This window comes from Callospermophilus lateralis, chromosome 12 (assembly GCF_048772815.1).
Source record: "Callospermophilus lateralis isolate mCalLat2 chromosome 12, mCalLat2.hap1, whole genome shotgun sequence".
NCBI classification, from domain to species: Eukaryota; Metazoa; Chordata; class Mammalia; order Rodentia; family Sciuridae; genus Callospermophilus; species Callospermophilus lateralis.
This window is the reverse complement of record NC_135316.1, coordinates 534,693-556,426: the sequence shown is the minus strand read 5'-3', so window position 1 is coordinate 556,426 and position 21,734 is coordinate 534,693. Positions and strand designations below refer to the sequence as shown.

General features: G+C 38.3%; 1 pseudogene; it reads right to left on the bottom strand.

Moving 5' to 3' along the window:
* Window positions 1-999: 999 nt before the first annotated feature.
* Window positions 1,000-21,734, bottom strand: part of LOC143388582 (recQ-like DNA helicase BLM) — a 55,847-nt pseudogene continuing 35,112 nt past the window's right edge.

Here is a 21,734-nt window from a genome sequence, read left to right as displayed (position 1 = left end):
ATTTTTGAGACCAGATCTCACTAAATTGCCCAGGCTTAGGGCTGGGGTTGTGGCTCATTGGTAGAGCACTTGCCTAGCAAGTGTGAGGCACTGGGTTAGATTCTTGGCACTGCACATAAATAAATAAAATTGCCCAGGCTGGCCTTGAACTTTTAATCCTTCTGCCTCAGCCTCTCAATAGCTAAGATTACAGGCATGCATTACTGAACCTAGCTCCAGTGTTGAAAATTTGACAGGCAAAAGAATAGCATCTCATGGTTTAAATTCATATTTTTAATTAGAAAAATGTAGGATTTTTCACATATTTGTGAGACATTAGTATTTCTTCTTCTGGAACCAGGCCTTTCACATTCTTTGTTAGTTGTCTTCTGTATTAAGCTTTTCTCAATGATTTATAGATACTCTTTGTATATTGTGAACATTAATCCTTTGTAATGTATTTTCTCTGTCATTTGTCTTTTAATTTTGTTGTATGATTTCACAGTGTCCCATGGGTGTCTCTTCCTTTGACTTCTGTGTTTCATGTTATACTTAGGATTTATCTGAGAGATGATTCAGCTGCTGCTTAGACATTCTGAGAAAAAATGGCCACAACACTTCCAGTGGCAGAAAAACATGCTATTCAAAAGAAATTATTTATTTAAGCCAGGTTCAGTGGAGCACGCCTGTAATCCCAGTGGCTTGGGAGGCTGAGACAGAATCATAAGTTCAAAGCCAGCCTTAGCAATGGCAAGGTGCTAAGCAACTCGGTGAGATCCTGTCTCTAAATAAAATACAAATTAGGGCCAGGGATGTGGCTCAGTGTTTGAGCACCCCTGAGTTCATTCTCCAATTAAAAAAAAAAATTATTCAAAAAATAAGAATGATCTCCCCTAAGCATTTATTTAAATATTAATATATAAGTAAAAATTTCAAAATGGCATAATAAGACTAACAGCTCTATATTCGCAGATGGTCAGATGCTGACAAACAAGATCTATGTACATCAAGACTTGGTTGTTATGAGAATGCATATGAAGGCCTAAGAAATGGTCTATTTATAGGCTTTGGTGGCGCCATAATTCCCAATTTTCTTCTGGCCCCTGATGCTGCCTGAGAAACATGCAAGGCTGAACTGGATCCCATTATGTTGGAGGATTTACTTTTAGAAGATATCTTTCTGCACGTGGTAGTCCCCCTAAAAATGTGACAAAGGAAAAAAAAAAGAAAATTAAAATGGTAAACAAAAACAAAAGTGACCAGTCTTTTTCTTAACCTGCTTGGAGCCATGATCCATGATTTTCCTTGGCTTCATGTTTCTGTAACCCTGGGTAAGGTAAATTTCCTTTATTAAATATACAGAAAATTGAGGATGTGTTTTTACTACTACTGTAGCTAGGAGTAAAAACACATCCTCAATTTCTTGAAGGAAAAAAGGACCACTGCCCACCATATAAATTTATCCTAAATTTGTCCTTCTAAATATCAAGGATTCTTTTTTAATTCTGTGATTTGTGACCAGGCCTCAGACCCTCTCTCTCCCTACTCCTTCTTCTGCCTACAATCAGAGCCACTCTGCAGAGAACAGAGTTGAGATCCATACACCCAGATCTATTCTGATCAAATAAAAGAAATCTTTCTTTTTTTTTTTTTTTTTTGGTGGTACCCGATCCCAGGGGTCGTCTATCACTGAGCCACATCCCCTAGCCCTTTTTATTTATTTTTTTAAAAAATAATTTTTTAGGGGCTGGGATTGTGGCTCAGCGGTTGAATGCTCACCTAGCACCTGCAAGGCCCTGGGTTCGATCTTCAGCACCACGTAAAAATAAGTAAATAAAATAGATATTGTGTCCAGTTACAACTAAAGAATAAATGTTAATATATATATATATATATATATATATATATATATATATATATATATATATATTTTTTTTTTTTTTTTTTTTAGTTGTTGATGGACCTTTATTCTAATCACTTATTTATATGTGGTGCTGAGAATTGAACCCAGTGCCTCATACATTCGAGGCAATTGCTCTACCACAGAGCTACAACCCCAGCCTGTGCTTTTTATTTATTTATTTATTTTTTAAAACTAATATTTATTTTTCAGTTTTTGGCAGACACAACATCGTTGTTTGTATGTGGTGCTGAGGATTGAGCCCGGGTCGCACGCATGCCAGGCGAGCGCGCTACCGCTTGAGCCACATCCCCAGCCCTGCTTTTTATTTTTTGAGACAGGGTCTCAATACATTACCCGGCCAGCTTTGAATCTCTGATCCTCCTGCTTCAGCCTCCACAACAGTAGCTGGGATTATAGGTATGGGCCACCATGCCTTGCACATAAAAATACTTTAAAAATCCCTGACCAAGAGATATCCTGGAATTATCATACTTGTTCAGTCTTGACCAAGGCAGCTTTGTGGGCGAGTGGAGATGAAGCAGAGCTGGGCTCCTGTTCATGGTCCTGCTACCACAGCCCCTTGGTTGGCCAGGAGAAGCAGGGATAAGCCTCTTCTCACCAGACTTAGCCCAGAGGAAGGCTGAAGATGTGGTTCCCTGGGGAGGGGCAAGCATCGCCTCACCCAGTGGTGTCTGCTAGGACCACATAAACCAGAAGCCACCTTGCTTACACCTAAAGATCTGCCAGTCTCTCCTCCCACTCCACTGCCCCTTAAAACCTGGTAAGAAGCCCCTGAAATAGCCTATTACAAAGTCCTTCCACCACATTGCTTCTCTTGCTGATAACAACTTTCTTTCCCCCAAATAAAATCTAAACCAAACAACTATGAGGTGAGGCCTGCATAATAACAGAGCAACACAAGCAGCATTATCTAGAGAAGCCCTTCCTGCTGCTCGGCAACCCACCCAAGTGCCAAGTTTGGCCCACCACTACTTCCATGGCACCAGGGCAGGCGGTAGGGCTCCCAGCTCTGATTTGGGGGCCAAGAATCATGGCCACAGGCTCTAAGAGATGACATTCTCATGGGGCTGGATGAAAAGTGATTTTTCAACGTTTTAAATCTTCCTCTAGGGCAGATCTGACAAAGATCTGCTAAGGCAGCAGAGAGCAGCCTGAAGTTTTCCTATGCTGATTTCCTGCTGAGAAATTAAGCCCGGAGGAAAAACCTGCTGTTTATGTTGATTTACAGAATGAATCTGCCAACAGCAGCCTCCATTTCACTGGGGCCATCCATTTTCCTCCCACTCAGACATCCAGGAACACAACTGGCTCATTGTGTGTTATCCTGGAGATGTAAGACTTGGAGGGCAGGGTGGAGAGTTAAGGTCTCTGGCAAAGAGCCAAGTTTATTCTCTCTCTGTGCAGGGAGGAACTCTCAACCAGGTGAGCAGACTGGGAGCTCGGAAACCACCTCTCAGAGAAGCCAGTAGAAACCAGGAGAGTGGAGTGCAGATACAATGAGGCTGTGGCAAGGGGGAAGAGAGTTACAAAACGCACTGGTGTCAGCCAGTGAGGATTACAAAGAATCCCATCTTAAACACACAGGCTAATTAGAACCTGGCATGGAAACTGGAACTGGCTTTTGAACAAGTATGAGTTTGACTACTTCTTAAGTTAGGTTTGAGGTGACAGAGTAAAATGCTTCACTCTAAGAAACAAACGTTGTGAAAATTAATTAAGGGAGTCAACAGCGGTGAATAATATAACAGGGTTTTGCTTTGTTCCAATAAGTAAAATTGAGAGAAGAGATCATGCATGTTTTTGAGGAATTTCCATAGACTAAGTGCAGAAATGAAAGTCCTCTAGGCTGGCCTGGTCCTACTTCTGAAACTGAGACCTGGCTGGACCTGCCTCAGGCAAACCCTCCCCATGTCAGCCAGGCAACAGCTTCCCTACCATAAACCCGCTGGGGTTGGACCAGAGGCTTTTTAAGGTCTTCTGTTCTGTGTGAATGAGGAAATGAGTATTTCCCAAGGCAGAGGAATAAATGAAGAAAAAAAGAAAATGTCCTCAGTAAAGGATATTTGCCGGTCACTTGCGCATTAAAACCCACAAAATTAAACTAACATTTACTAATTCCTTCTATTTTTGTACTCTGGCAGAAGGATTAGCACATACAAGATGTTTGTTTATGAACTTAACAAGAAATGACAATTTGGTAACATTTGCCTTCCTTTCTCTTCCCCCATTCCACTTTTGTTTTTTATTATCCAGAAGGAAAAGAGGTAGAAAAACCACAAAAGCAAACACAACAGATTGCAAAATTTGACTGCAGACTGGTTGCCCTCTCTCTCTGCAAGCAATTCTGTTACAATATACAGTCATTTTGGAGCCACAATCAGCCAGACTGATTGGAATTGTTCATCCTGCCAGACCTTACCTACAAGGCAGAAGGTGGAGGTGCCCTGGCAGAAGTCAGGAAAGATGCTACTAAAAACTATGCATTATAAGCATGCTGTCAAGATATGACCATACTAGCTTTTGTTCTTTGCTTGGTATACAGACAGCCCTCAGAGAAGACACATCCCAGCAGAGCAAAGTGGGAAAGGGAAGATAGAAGTCATTTATGTGGCCCGCCCCCAAGACGCCTGGCTTGCTTGACCTTTTGGTTTCCCCACTGTGGTCTATTCTCTGCAACTCTTGCAGTGGCTCATTGAATGGCAGTTAAGAATAGTAGGGAGCATCTGCATATCTCCAGGTGGAGGTTCATAGAGTTCTGCTGCCATGAAAAGCAGTGTAACAAGTACTGGCAGAAACATAAAAGCCAGAAGGGCACAAAACCCTTTTCTATTTATTTAACCGGAACATGATTTATGGTACTTTTGGTGGAAAAATCTCTTAAGAAGCACAATTATCCAAAAACAAAAAAGGTTTCTAAGGCAAGGTCAAAATTGGAGAAATTTTGTTGGGCACAGTGGTATATACTTGTAACCCCAGCTGCTTGGGAGGCTGAGGCAGGAGGCCAGTCTGGGCAACTTAGTAAGCCCCTGTCTCAAAAATAAAAAGGGCTAGAGGGCTGGGGTTGTGGCTCAGTGGTAGGGCACCTGCCACCCATGTGTGAGGCCCTGGGTTCGATCCTCAGTATCACATGAAAATAAATAAAAATATTGTGTTCATCTACCACTAAAAAAATATTTAAAAAAAAAAAGGGCTAAGGATGTGGCTCACTGGTAGAGTGTTCCTGGGTTCAATCAAACAAAACAAACAAATTGGAGGAGCTGGATGGGAGGGAAAAGGAGGGGGCAGGGGATTAGCAAGGATGGTGGAATGTGATGGACATCATTATCCAAAGTACATGTATGAAGACACGCATTGGGTGTCAACATACTTTATATACAAACAGAGAGATGAAAAATTGTGCTGTATATGTGTAATAAGAATTGTAATGCATTCCACTGTCATTTATTTAAAAATAAATTAGAAAACATTAGTCATAATCAATTTAGGAGTAGATGGTTTAAAAAGTCTGGAATAGGGCTGGGGATGTGGCTCAAGCGGTAGCGCGCTCGCCTGGCATGCGTGCGGCCCAGGTTCGGTTCTCAGCACCACATACAAACAAAGATGTTGTGTCTGCTGAAAACTAAAAAATAAACATTAAAGAATTTTCTCTCTCCCTCTTAAAAAAAAAAAAAAAAAAAAGGTGTCCTCATTATTAAATTGGCTTGAATTAACATTGGGGACAAGAACCAAGCTTTAAAAAAAAAAAAAAAAAGTCTGGATTAATGTTTTTGTTTTGGATCAGACCTTAACCCTCAGTTCATTAGCTGGAAAGGCAACATTTAACAATGGCTAATTTTAATAAATGCTTCAAAGCATTTATATATACTTGTCCTTTTCTCCCTTATACTCTATGTTGTAAAAGACATCAAAGAACATACCCTTTTGGCTTGAAACCACCGTAACTACTTTTTCTCCTCTTAGACTTTTGGGAGATTGGCATCTTCTTCCTCTTTCTTTCATTTCTGGTTTTATTTGTAAAGTAGTGAGAAGACACAGGTTCTTCCTCATCGAGTTCCTCAGGATCATTCTTTCTGGGGCCTCTGTTTCCTGGAAGGCTTATCCCTGGAGAACTGTCCTTGGCTACAAATGGGAAATGCAGACATTTACAGGTGATATGGAGCTGGCCCATGTGTTCTACTGTCTGTATGAAGATACACAGCTTCACAGTTCAGACACACAGATACACAGTTCAGTCGATCCCCAGCTGCTTTCCTGGTACCTTCCTGCCATATTGATTCAACAGTTCAATCAGGTTTAGCTCATATTCTACCTTTTGCAGCCTGCACTCCTATGATGAACTGGGCAGTTAATCCTGCTGTAAATGTTAAACAATTTTATCTATGATTTTAAACATGCTGAAAAAATAAGCCCAAAAAAAGGGAAACATAAATTATATTCTGCCTTGGCTTTGAACAATAGTTTCTTAATAAATGGGTATCAGAAAATTCTAAACCATATTTCTTCATAGACAAAAGCTACTTCTTTGCATTATTGTTGTGAATATTTCACATCTTCTGCAGGAAAAGGGCCTGTATGAAAGCACACATTTGCAAAGAATACCTATGGTAGTTTCTATAGGTATCTGTATTTGAATGCAAGGCATCCTTAAAGGAAGCTGCTCTGGTGTGCCCTCCAGGCCACCCTGCTGCCTAGTCGGATGGGTAGCATGGAGGGCTTGGGATTCCAACCCTGGTTCATATGGAAAACAGATACAGCACAGGGGAAAAAGCACTGTCATACTAGTTGTGTGACTCTGGAAAAATGAAAAGTTTCACTCTCCTCATCTGTAAAATGGGGGTTGTAAGGATGAGATGGTATAAGACAGTGAAGCTCTTGTCACAAAGTGCTTAGAAGAGGGAGTAATAGTCACCACGCTGTTGGGATGTTTCCCTGAAGCAGCCCTGTCTGTGTGCACAAAAGCCCCTTCCAAACTAGTTATGACATGAAACAAATGTGAAGCTTCTACCAAGGATCACCAAATATAATTAGAGCATGGCTTTTATTTTATTTTTTTGTGGGGATGGAATCCAGGGTCTCACACATGTTAGGCCGGTGCTGTACCAATGAGCTACATCCCTGGCCCCAGAGTGTGGCTTTTAATGAAATAATTATCATATAAAGGAATTTATGAGGAACCTACTTTTTAATGGATAAAAAACATTGTAAAATGAAAGCTTAAAGTACATGTTCATTTATTTCTCTTTTTGCTCATCATTTCATTAGCCTGGAGAAGATTTTCCTTTGCTTATTACAGAAAAAGGAAAACGTTGAACTTGGCTGGTCTGTGAGGTCTTATTGAATGGCAATATGTTAGTGGAGGGCAGACATCTGCCCTTTTTCTATTTCCTGCAACAAAATATTTCCTTGTTCTCTGTTTTTTTTTTTAGTCAGTACATTCCACAGCCAGTGATGAGGCCCTACAGGACATGCCTAAAGCGACTTTTGGGAGCATCTGTTAATGATGCCCTCACTAGGGCATGTTCTTTCAATGACTAATAACAGTAGCATTCTGAAGATTTGTTCATTTTTTCCAAAGCATTTGAACCTCTACATTTTATCTCCAGATATACTTGTTACATAACATGTTCCTTCCTCAGATAAGGACACTGAAGCACAAAGAGGTTGCTGGTGGTTTGCCAAAGATCACAGAATAAGATAGTGACAGATATGAGATGGGCACCCAGGGCTGCTATTTCTTGGTACTCACTTTACCAGAACCAGCAATGACTGGGCCTAATGTTCCCTTTGGGGCCCTATTAGCAAGTTTAATAACTGAATAAACACTAGTGTCCTCTCAGAAGTGCCTCTATACCACTGGGGCTGTTCTGAGGACTTGAACTTCAGTGTAATAAGGTGTAAGAATCATTAACAGAACCCAGAAACCACATAATTCTAATCCAGAGAGATATATCGCTTAACATTAAAACAGGCTTTTATAAAACACACATTTGCTGAATACCGAACCTGGCAATGTCCACTCAGAGTATTTCTGTAATATTGGAATCACTTCTGCACCATATTTTTCCAGCTTGTCTTCAGTAACACCATCAATTTGAAGTAAAACCTCAGGATCAGAAGATAAAGATTCTGTGCATGGGTATAAAATTAGGAATTTAAATTACCACCCATAGAAAATCCACTGAATTCATGCTCATTCACTCTTTCAGTTCATGTCTGCTAAATGCCAGCTAACTGCAGAGCACTGGGCACAAAGCACATGGGTCGATTTTCTGTTTTCTTGTTGTGGTGCTGGATATTGAACTCAGGGCCTATGCATGCTAGGCAAGCACTCTACCAACTGAGTGATATCCCCAGCCCACACAGGCCGCTTTAGGCAAAGTTAGTATCACAGAGGCAGCAGACAGGCCCAAAGGGCAGAAGCCATCATCTAATTCCAGCAGGGAGGACACATAAACCAGGGCAGTGAGTGGGAGAGGGCCATGGGCTTGGGGGAAGCTGGAAGGTAGGATCTGGGCAATGTACTCAGACTTTAAACAGACTCTGCTCTTGCCACTATTCCCACTGCCAAGATTTGCCCAGCTGCAAGACTGATGTCCCCTGTATTTGCTGAGAACACCCACATTTCTATTTCCAGCTCTGACTTCTTTCTGGCACTCCAGACTTGTACACCCTGCCCAAGAGACCTAACCAAATGCTATTGCCCCCAGCCCAAATTTGTTCTTCATCCAGTCTTTCCCATGTGGAATGCAGCAATGAGCAGGCAGTTCAAAATCCTCTACAGACAGACAGCACATCCATCTTGCAACTGGACAAGTCTGTCATTTTAAAGGTCACTCTGGCTGCTGTATGGAATATAGACTGTGAGGGAAAGATGGAAACTAGGAGCCTGGTGGGAGCCAGTGCACGAACAAGTAACGATAGAACAATCTAGAATGTAGGAGTGGAGTCAGAGAGGAGAGACTTGGTTAAGTTTTGGAGGCTGAATCTGTAGCATTTGTTGTGTGGCTATGGGGAGTAAGGGAGTAATAATTCCTATTTATCTGACTTGAGCAAAGGATGGATTTCAGATCCTTTCCAATCTGTGATTTTCACATCATTCCTATGTTTAGAGGAAAAGCGATAGACTGTGGGACAGAACAGAAGGTTTATGAAGGGGGCTAGTGGAAGATGAAGTGGGAAAGGCAAGTAAAATGTAGACCCTTGATAGAATTTATATTTTATCTGTAAAGCTGTTGTAGTTTTAGTGGTTTTTGGAAAGATTAAGATGTACATAGTGCTCACATCTGGACATAAGGAGACCAGTTGAGAAACTACACTAATAATCTTGGGAAAAAATGCTGTTCTTCATTGATTCTAAGTCACATATTTTTTCACATAGTAGCATTCCGGAAGTCAAGATGCATCCTACAATTGCTGATGGCCATTGGCAGCTGTCTTTTGGTTGTTGCTGGTCCAGGTAACTTGGTCCCAGCTATTAATACTGTTGACAGGTTAACAAAGTCACTCTATTATTGGTATCTTACATATATAACTTTGCTACATAACATCTTCAAAAAGTTTGTACTGTGATTAGCATTAAAAAAGCAACTATTAAAAAAAACTATGAATGCAGAAAAGCTGGAGACACAGTAATCGGGAATAAATTTGGCATTAATTTACTGAGTCTTTGAGGAAATGACCACAATTTCAGTTTCTTTCAATTTTTTTATGTGACCTAAAAAAAAAGATGCCTAGGGGTTGGGGTTGTGGCTCAGACGAAGAGTGCTTGCCTAGCATGTGTGAGGCACTCATCACCACATGAAAATAAAATAAAGGTACTATGTTCACCTACAACTATAAATAAATGTTAAAAAAAAGAAAAAGAAAAAGAAAAAAAAATGCCTAGAGCAGACGAAGCAGTATTACATTTTTGTTTCCAGAAGATGTGCAACCTTTTGTTGATACCTTTTGGTGGGCTGGGGTGTAGCTCAGTGGTTGAGCAGGTGTTTAGTATGGACAAGACCCTGGGTACAACCCCCAGTACCATAGCACACAACAAAACAAACCAGAATGAGAAACATTAGGACCTGGACACCTGAGTGAAAGAGTGATTTGGCAGTAGGGGTAAGAATGGAAGAGAGAGGTGATGATTAAGAAACTCAATGCAGGAAGAAATGTGCACCAGTCAATTATATGAACAACTTATTTTTCAGAGACTTTACTACTGAAATTCTAGGTTGATCTATTTCAATCCATGGAAACAATCAGTAAGTACTTCTTAACTAAAGACACATCAGTATGCTAGATCCAGATTCAAAGAAGCATAAAGCATGATTTCTTTTTATAAAAAACTTAGCTCTTCACAACACTGACTTTTGCACATGGAAATAAAGCTAAACATTATAAGGCAGGTAAATAATCAGCACAAATAATCGACACCTGACTTTACATAATACAATTAACCTCATCTTTTAACATCTAGCATTAGAGCAAAATATAAATTTAAAATCATACCACACACAATATGATATTTATATCAAAACACACACACAAACACACATTTTTTTTTTGGCAGTGCCGTGGGTAGAATCTGACCACTAAGCTATCCCCTAGTCCTTAAAACTCTATTTTGTGTGTGTGTGTGTTTGTGTGTGTGTGTGTGAATCCAGCGGTTTTTTTTTTTTTTTAAACCACTAAGCTACATCCTTAGTCCTTTTTATATTTTTTGAGACAAGGTTTTGCTAAGTTGCTGAGGCTGTCCCCAAACTTATTATCCTCCTGCCTCAGCCTCATGGGTCCCTAGGATCACAGATATGCACCACTACAGACCTGGTGGAACTGTGTATGTCTTCAAGAATTATGATTTTATCTCAAGAATGAGTTTAAATGGTTAAAGAGCTTTCAAAACAGAGATTAAATAAAATAATTAAATAGACTGGACATATTTATCACTGAAGAAATTCCTTAGTAAGGTGAATTTTACCTTATTAATCTGTGCCATGTAATGAAAGGTACACATGCACCTACCTGCAAGCTTCTTGAGAGTAGCAGTATTAAAAATATTGAAGTAATGGACACCAAAAACTTTCCCCAGAGATTTGCAGACTTCTGTAAGTTCTCCAAGACATTTCTTAACAATCTCTTCCCTCTCAGATACTTTTGCCACTAAAGCTTTTTGTTTTTTCTAATTGCTGAAATTTTCCATTTCCATAAAATCTACCTTTGTGAGAAAGAAATCATAGTAGATAAATGAACACTTGCTTCCAAATAGGGGCTTTATTCAATGATTAACTGCATTTATTTATTTATTTTTGCATTACTGTTCTTCTAAGTAGACAATAAGCCCCTTTGGAATAGGGGCTATGGATTCTCCATTTTTCTGTCTCCAGGATCTGGTATAGCATAGTTTCTTAAAAAAATGCTTATTAAATGATTATAGGAAGATTTAGTGACCCCAAAACCCATTAAAATCATTTTGACAGATGTCAAATAACTTGAATTCAATTTTAAGCTCTTTCCAATTAAGAAGTTCAGAATATGTTCCTATAGGACAGCATCTAGAAATGTGGTATTGGTAAGCCTTGGGACAGACACTGCACTTTGCAGTAATATACTTTGGTCCACTCACTGTGAGATAATAAAATAAAACAAACATTTAAAATGGCTTACCTTTAAATGCCCATTTAGTACACTCTGGGCTTTAGTTCCCAGCATTATATAGGCAATTGGTTGGTCATTGGCATTGATATATAAGTCTTCATCCAAAATCTTCTCAAGTATTAGCTTTTTAAAAAGTCTTTCAGCATTGTGACGTGAATAAGCAGATCCCTTTCCAAATATACCTGACTGAAGTTTTGCACTCTTACTCCCTAAAGGCAGAAGAAGTTAGATGAGTAAATATAGATATACCAACATGCTTATAAGAAGCTTAAAAAGTCATAGATCATCTATTTCATAGGAAAGTCTGTGGTACAAATCAACACTCATTTCTGTATAAGAATATCTGAGTGAAATTCTAAAATTTCTGTGGTTGCATGTACTTTTTATTTTTGGTGCCAGGGATGGAACCCAGGGCCTTGCACATTCTAGGAAAGTGCTCTGCTACTGAACTACACCCTAGTTCTTTTTATTTTGAGAGAGGGACTTGCTAAGTGGTAGAGGCTGACCTCAAACTTGCAATCTTCCTGCCTCAGCCACCCAGGAACTGGAATTACAGGCATATGACATTGTGCTTGGCAGCTATCACTTAAAATGTTTTTATTTTCAGCCAGGGTCACCATTTGAAATTTATCTACTGAATCCCCACTATGAAAGACCATTTATGTTATTCCTTTCACTTTCTCCTTCCCCAAAATTTGTTAGTTATATCCTATTTATTGGTTCATCTTTTTTATTTGGTACCAGGGCTTGAACCCAGGGGCACTAAATTGCTGAGGCTGGCTTTGATCTTGTGATTCTCCGGCCTCAACCTCCCAAGTCACTGGGTTTAGAGGCATGCATGCCTGGACATCTATTGATTGACTATTTCTGTACCTTTAGAAAGAACTCCCCACAAACATCCTCCCCTCTATAAGAGGTTATGTGCACACGAAGCCCTTCCATACTCCTTTTATCCTACTTTTATTTTAACACGTTGAGATTAGCATTTACATGCTGGCCTGTCTGTAACCATGGTTAAGTCTATATGTGGATTCTAATTACTTATTTTATGACAAGTTTCTTCCATATTTGGAACAATGTCCTGGCTCTTATGCAATCCAAAGGAAAATGTTTACTTCATCCATGTAAAATGGATTATTTTTTATAAGTTTTATCAATTATTCAAAATCAAGTTATGATTTCTTCTGTTTTATATCTGATCTTGGCTCTTATATAATCTCCCCCTTGGAGTTTCCAGACCCTTCTCTTTTGTTGGTCAAGAAGTAATGTTTGGGGCTGGGGATGTGGCTCAAGCAGTAGCGTGCTTGCCTGGCATGCGTGCGGCCCGGGTTCAATCCTCAGTACCACATACAAACAAAGATGTTGTGTCCGCCGTAAAACCAAAAAATAAATATTAAAAAAAAATAAGAATGGGATATTGAACTCTCCTACTATTATTATAAAAAAAGAAGTAATGTTTGTGTTAATCACTATAAACAATAAAAAAAAAAATTTTAATTCTTTCTATATACTGATGGAGACTCGTTATTCTTGACCTTCTGTTACAATTTGTACAGATTGCTACTGGCCGTATAGCATAGCCGTTATGATGGGATTTTTTCTCAGTGGACTCACAGGTCCGTGCCACTATCTAATGTCTTGTGATGTGTGATCATTTTGTTTAGTTCCCATGATTGCTGATATTAATCTGATGTTAGTCTGGTTTTAGTTCCTGTTTTTTCTTTTGAAAGCTTAAGATTGTCTTTGACGAGTTTTAGATTATGCCACCGTGGCATAAAAATTATTTTGAGCAGAAGGCATTTGAGTTCCTGAAATCTTTTATCTGCTAAAAAGAAGAGTCTGTCCAAAGAACCCAAAAGAACTCACTTGTCATCAATTCCCTCCCTGGGATAAACCAGAGAAGGTTGATCTTATAAGCAAAGATGAGAAGTCTGTACACCATACTTAAACAGACATGGCCACAAAAAATGTCCTATCTCCCATCTAATCTCTGAAGGGCCCATTTACCTACCTTCTTTCCTTTGTACCAGGGTCTGAACCCAGGGGTGCTTAACCATTGAGTCATATACCCAGCCTTTTTTATTTTTTGGGACAGGGTCTCACTAGGTTCCTTGGTGCTTCACTAAGTTGCTGAGGCTGGCTTTGAACTTGCTATATCCTCCTGCCTCAGCCTATGGAGCTGCTGGGATTAAAGGTGTGTGCCACTGGTCCTTTTACCTCTCCTTTTTAATTTTTTTACATTTTTTATTAGTTGCTGATATTTATTTCTTTATTTATATGAGGTGCTGAGAATCAAACCCAGTGCTTCACACTAGTATGGCAAGTGCTCTACCACTGAGCTACAACCTCAGCCCCCAATTTTCCAATCATTTTGCTTGGATCTTAGAAGATTTTTTTTGACTTTATTTTCCAACCTTTCTTTTAAATTTACTTTGTCAATTCTGTTAAGTGTTTAACAGCTCTTTCTTATGCTTTCTTTTCCATAATATTAAATTGCTATTTAAATCTTTGTGGTAATATTAATTTGGAATCTTCCCTTCTCTCTCCTTAAAATACTGCCTATTTTCTAAATTATCTCTGTCTCCCAGGGAGAACTATTTTGCTTATTTATTTCCCTCTTCCTTCCTTCTCTCCCTTTATTCCTTCTCTCTCTCTCTCTCTCTTCTGTACTGGGGATTGAACCCAGGGCTATTCTATCTCTGAGATACATCCCAGTCTTTTTAATTTTGACAGGCATCACTAAATTGCTGAGGCTCACCTCAAACTTTCTTTCTTTCTTTTTTTTTTAATTTTTTAAAATTATTATTATTTAAAAAAAATTTTTTTATTGTTGGTTGTTCAAAACATTACATAGTTCTTGATATATCATATTTCACACTTTGATTCAAGTGGGTTATGAACTCCCATTTTTACCCCGTATACAGATTGCAGAATCACATCAGTTACACATCCATTGATTTATATATTGCCATACTAGTGTCTGTTGTATTCTGCTGCCTTTTCTATCCTTTACTATCCCCCCTCCCCTCCCTTCCCCTCCCCTTCCCTCTTCTCTCTCTACCCCTTCTACTGCAGTTCATATCTCCCCCTTGTATTATTTTTCCCTTTTCCCTCGCTTCCTCTTGTATGTAATTTTGTATAACCCTGAGGGTCTCCTTCCATTTCCATGCAATTTCCCTTCTCCCTCCCTTTCCCTCCCACCTCTCATCCCTGTTTAATGTTAATCTTCTTCTCATGCTCTTCGTCCCTACTCTGTTCTTAGTTACTCTCCTTATATCAAAGAAGACATTTGGCATTTGTTTTTCAGGGATTGGCTGGCTTCACTTAGCATAATGTGCTCTAATGCCATCCATTTCCCTCCAAATTCTATGATTTTGTCATTTTTTAATGCAGAGTAATACTCGCCTCAAACTTTCAATCCTCCTGCCTCAGTCTCCAAATCACTGGTATTACAGATGTGCACCACTAGGCCCATCTGAATTTTTTAGATGTTTAATTTCAATTAACTAAAAAAGAACAGATGACTTACCCAGGAAAATATCAACCAGCATGTTCATAGTAAATCTTCCAGAAGGACCTACATGTTTTATATTTCTTGTTCCTTGTGATGAACTATACTCTTGAACAAAACTTACAATATTTTTCACATCATCAGTCACATCTCTTGTTTTATAATCCTATGAATAAAAAGATTACTTTCTGCTATAGTTAATATAATGACAGATAGATTACGACAGTTTAATATTAACTGTAGTAGACTCATAACTCATTTCTAGACCAAAACTAAGACTAAAAATTAAGGAAGTTTCAAATGTTTCTTCTTGCCAAAGTTCTAGTACAATTAGTATTCTATCTACTTTATTACTGTTTCACAAACATATCTTGTCTTTCAACTATCTGCCAGCACTCTGTGGGTAAGAAAAAAATTATAAATATATAAAATCCTTCATACCTCCTGAAACAGTGCTCTATTATTTCCCATCAGTTCACTGTCTCATTTCCCTCACGTGCCCCAACCTTGCCCACTTTTTGAGTCCCCATTACTGATGATCTTTCACTTCCACTTATCCTAGTTTTCTGTACTAGCAATACTGAGCACACTTGTAATTCTGAAAATCTACTGTCTTTGGATACATGACTTCATGCATGCTCTAGGCAAGCACTGTACCACTGAGGTAGGCCCTAGTCCTCTCACTCCCTTTAACCCTTGTTCACTTGCCACTTCCTGACAACCTGAAGTTGAACAAGTTTCTTGTGTTATATCAACAATCAGTAGTCTTTCTGAGGTCCCATCCAGAAAAGTCCAGAGAAACCCCTCACTCTAATATCATCCCTGCCTTAATTCTTGGTGACTTCAGTATGTAGAGATGACTCTCCAATTTCTGGCCGTAGGTATCTGGATTTCCTCTGCTCCAATGATTCTGTCTTCCAACTACATCAGCCACTTGTTCTCATGTCACACCAATAATGGCAACTCTTCATTCTCAGACTATCTATCCTATCTTTTAACTCATGCCATCTAGCACTCTGACTCCAACAAGCCACTGGGGCAGCCTAGCCAATGATCCTCCACCTCAGATGTCCTCCAAACTCAGCTTAAATTTCACAACAGTTCTTATTATCATTACCTCATGTCCATCCACCTGCTTTTTGGTCAGTTCATGGCATTACTTGGCAATACACGTTAGGTCCAACACACCTGTACCTGTGTCTGAACTTAGCTGGTCAAACACATAAATTATGTAGAATATCTTTATTTTCATATATGGCCACAAATCTCAATTGGACCTTTAATGTTGTAGGTAATTATTATATATCCCTAGTGTATTATTCCTCATTTTTTTTTCTTTTCTTTTTTTCCTTTGGTACTAGGTATTGACCCCAGGGGCACTCAACCACCGAGCCACATCCCCAGGCCTATTTTGTATTTTATTTAGAGACAAGCTCTCTCTGAGTTGGATAGGGTTTCACTATGTTGCTGAGGCTGGCTTTGAATTTTTGATCCTCCTATCTCATTCTCCTGTGCACCACCATGCCTGGAGCTCCATTTTTTTTAAATATTTTTTTGTTATACATGGTAACAATATCTTTATTTTTATGTGGTGCTGAGGATTGAACCCAGTGCCTCATGCTTGACAGGTGAGCACTCTACCCATGAGCCACAACCCCAGCCCCTAATACTCTTTTTTAAATACCTGTATTTCATTTGTTTTATTTTTAATGTGATGCTGGGGATCGGACTCAGTGCCTCACGCATGCTAGGAAAGTACTCTATCACTGAGCCACAACTCCAGCCCAGACCTCCATTTTTTTAAACCATAGAAACCCACAAACTATGGCATATCATCTAGGTGTGTTGTGTTTTTTTTTAATTTTTTGGTTGTTGTGGATGGATAGCATGCATTTATTTTATTTGTTTATTTTTATGTGGTGCTAAGGATCAAACCCAGTGCCTCACACATACAAGTGCTCTGCCACTGAGCCACATCCCAACCCCTGGATGCATTTTTAAAAATAAAATTTAACTGGCACAGTAATAGAACATGACTGGAAAATTGATATATTTATTATGGATGCTTTTGGGTTACAATGGCAGAGTTGAATAGTTCTAGCAGAAATCAGGTAGTCATAAAGTCTAAAGTATTTTACTTTCTGTCCCTTAATATAAAGTTTGCTATTGGCCATGGTGGTGCACACCTGTAATCCCAGCTACTCAGAGATCCTGTCTCAAAAAAAATTTTTTTTAAAGTTCTGGGGATATAGCTCAGTGGTAGAGCACACCTGGGTTCAATCCTCAGAACAGGGGATACGAGGTCACTTGGAGAGTTGTCTATATTCAGTCTCCAATTTTTGCCTCATTTTACTGAAAACAGTCAAGTCAAGGTCATTAAGATTTCTGCAATGCTAAATCCTATGCTGAATTCTCAGTCCTTCCTCTACTTGACTTAGCAGCAGCACTTGACATGATTAGCACTTCCTCCTTCTTGAAACACTTCCTGTACTTGGTTTCCTTGGCTTTCCTCTTACTGCTGCTCTTTCTTGGTTTCCTTTCATAGTTCTTCCTCTTTTCCTCAACCTCTTAGGAGCCATGGTAAGTCTTTGGTTTTCTTATGTTCTGCCTGTTTTTTTTTTTTTTTAAAGTGCTGAGGATTGAACCCAGGGGCACTCTACTACCACTGAGCTACATTCCTAGCCCTTTTTTATTTTGAGACAGGGTCTCACTAAGTCGCCTAGATTGGCCTCAAACTTGTGATTCTCCTCCTTCAGTTTACCGAGTAGCTGGGATTACAGGTGTGTGTCATTTTGCCTGGCCCTTCTGCCTCAGTTTATACTCATGAAGATATTAGTCTCGTGGCTTTAAGTATCATCTATTAATTAATGCCAACCACTCCCAACTTTACATGTATCACCAACCTCTTAATAAAATTCCTGAATCAAAAAGACCTATGTCATTCATGTCCAAAACTGAACTCTTGATCTTCCTTGTCAAATAGCCTTCTGTATTTTGACTAAAGGTAACTCCATTCTTGTAGTTCCTCCAGTCCTTTAGCCTTCATTTTGCTCTTCTGGCCCTCCATTATACCTCTTCCTGTCACAGACTCTCAACCCTGCTCAGACATGGGGCTTCCTGTGGTCCCTCTAGTGCTCCAGGACTACTCTCCACCTCAGGGCCTTGGCTCTGGCTAATGCTTCTGCCAATATGCTCATATTCAGAGAGCTGTTCAGCTAACTTTCATTTCAAGTTTTTGCTCAAATGGGCCAACTTGTCTAATATTGCATTTTGGACCCCACCCATTGTTTTTGTCTTCTTACTCTGCTGAACTTTTCACCAAAGTTCTTTTCCTTAACATATTCTTGTTGTGTATATTACTTGCTATCAGCCTTCCCCTATTAGAATGCAAGCTCTACAGGGCAGGTATTTTTATTTATTTTGTTCAATAATGTGTCTTAAATTCTTAGAAAAGTGTCTGCTATAGAACAGGTCCTCAACAAATATCTATTGATAGAGTAAACTGATTAGCGCTGTTTATAGGGTGGAGTGGGAAGAGACTTGTGAATCTGCAAATTCTACACTGAGAGAGTAAACTCCCCTGTTTTGGTCAGTGCTGCAAATCTCAATTGCAGCAATTACAATTATATGAACACATATGTCTCTCCCTTCCAGACTATGAACTGGTCTACAATGTGTTCATTTGGGAGTCTCCAACATTTTGTAAACATTTTAAAAGATATGAAATGTGAAAATATTCTATCACCAGTCTTGTAGACATTAAAACATAAAATTGCCATGATAGGTACAATACGTACCTAATGATTGAATTTAACAACCTCCCAAGGTTATTTGAGGACAGATCATACTGAACTCAGAAGCCATTGCCATTATTAGTATTATAATTGTTTTTAGTACTGGGGATTACCTGGGGTGCTTTATCACAGAGTTACACCTTTAGTCCTTTAAAAAAAAAAAATATATATATATATATATATATATATATATATATATATATATATATATATATATATATTTAGTTGTAGCTGGACATAATACTTTTATTTTATTTGTTTTTATTTTTATGTGGTACCAGGGATGGAACCCAGTGTCTCATGCATGCTAGGCAAGTGCTCTACCATTGGGCCACAATTCCAGCCCCCAGTCATTTTTTATTTTGAGATAGGGTCTCATTAAATTGCTGAGACTGGATTTGAACTCGAGATTCTCTTGTCTTAGCCTCTCTGGGATTACAGGTGTGTGCTACTGTGCCAGTGCCATTCTTTGAGGGTTAAAAAAAAGAGTAATTTAAAGTACTTGAGTATAAACACAGTACCTACTAATGCTACTCTTTCAAGATTTTTTTTTTAATTGTATTTTTTGTGGACTGGAGGTTGAAACCAGGACATCACACATGCTAGGCAAGTGCTCTACAACTATGCTATAGCCGGGTGCATTTTAAAATTTTATTTTGAGGCAGGGTCTCACTAAGTTGCCTGCCTCAGCCTCCCAAGTAGCTGGGATTACAGGTGTGTGTCTTCCAACTGACTGAGATCTTTAAATATAGGTTATTGTTGATTTAAAATATTCTACCTGCCCATGTTAGATCATTTGGCATGTTTATGAATTAATGATATTTCTAAAATATTCTGTAAATATCAGTGCACATATGTAACCTCAATATTTTGAACAGGTGGATGTCTAGTATATTTTCTTAATAATCTTCTAATTCTAAAAAATGATATTCTATAAAATATTTTAAGAGGGCTAGGGTTGTGGCTCAGTGGTAGAGTGCTTGCCTAGCATGTGGGAGGCCCTGGGTACAATCCTTAGCACCACATAAAAATAAATAAATAAAATAAAGGTATTGTGTCCAATTACAACTAAAAAATAAATATAATATAATATAATATGTGTGTGTATATAAAGAATTTTTCTTTTCCTAATTATGATATGGAGGACAAGCCCTTTCTCTTGTCTTTTGTGGCCCATATTCTGGGATCTAACTTGTGTTTCCTTTTTTAAGTTTTAAGAGAAAAAAAAGAAAAAAAAAGCTGGCAATTTCCTTAATTATTAAAGAATTAAAAACAAAACTAAACTAAACAATAACTCATTTTACCTTTGTTTTACAGCAGTTATCACAAGAAACATCCGGGTATTTCTTACAAAAATCAGGGTTAAATCCATTTTCTCTGAAGTAAGCTAAAAGCTGTATTCTCCTGCATTCTGTTATATTTTCACAGTAATGTACCATGCTATACAAATTATTGAAATGAGTCTCTCTTGTATGATGGTTTCCATCTTTTTCCACTAAAAGGGATGAAAAGCATAGTAAAACATACTTATTACATTAGAAATGTAAAGAATAGCACAGAAATACTTAGAATTATAGAACTTTAATACTAAATAAGAAAATTGTTATTATTGGCATTCTATTAGTATAACAATTTCTTATTACAATTAACTGAGATTTATGTTTATCTCAAGATTTCAATTTAATTTTATAGAATTACATTTTAGATTTTTGTTTTCAAATTAAAAAATTTTTTTGGTGGTGGAGACTGAACACAGGGTGTCCGTGTTCTTACCACTGAACCATATCCTCAGACCCTGAAATGGAAAGATTTTTTTTCAAATTTTCATTATTTCCAATGATGAAGGCTAGACTTATATTTCCTATATTATCAGATAGGCATGTACTGAAGTTAATATCCAAAGAAAGCATGGCATAGAACTATGGCATTGGGTTGTACACCTTCTTGAGTCTGTGAGGTCTAGGCAGTTAAGCCAGTGGCTCCACAACTATATGCCGAGGACTAGAGGTGTAGTTCAATGGCAGAGCTTTGGTCCAGAGTGCACAAGGACCCAGGTTCAATTCCTAACACCACATGTAACAAAACCATTGTGCAATGAAGCCTGGAGTGCTGTAGTGAACTCTTAGGTGTAGGTTATTTTAAATTTAAGGCAAACAACAACAACTGACATTGTCGAATACCACACAAACAATTTGAGGTACTTCATGGTTTTAACATTAGATTCTGCTTTACTTTTTCCAATAACATCATTATCTTTGTGAAGCTAAAAATTTGACAGTTGCTCTAATAAAAACAAGTACCTCAAGAAAAATGAATGTTATCTTGTTTTTCTTTGTCTCCATGCTGGGCTGAGGACAGAACCAAGGGCCTTATGCATGCTAGGCAAATGTTCTGCCACTAAGTCAAATCCCTGACTCAAGAAAATGAATGTGAAACAGAAAATGAGAGTGGTAGTGCTCAATTTGAGTCTAAAATTTAAAAACAGCAAGTACATACTTTCCATTAGTAAGTGATATAGTTACTTAAGAATAAAATAAAAATCAGATTTCTTGGGCTGGGGATGTGGCTCAAGTGGTAGTGTGCTCGCCTAGCAGGTATGAGGCACTAGGTTTGATTCTCAGCACCACATAACACATAAAAAAAAAAAAAAAAAAAAAAAAAAAAAAAGTGAAGATACTGTGTCCAACTAGAACTAAAAAATAAATCTGATTTCTTCCAGTTTATTAGTATTATTCTTCAAATAATTTAATATTTAATATTAAATAATATTTCAAATAATTTAAGTCCTAATTATGAGTCAAAATAATTACAATTTAAATATTTATACTAAACTATTTGAATTTAACAATATAGATGCTCCCTGACTTATGAAGAGGTCACATCTTGA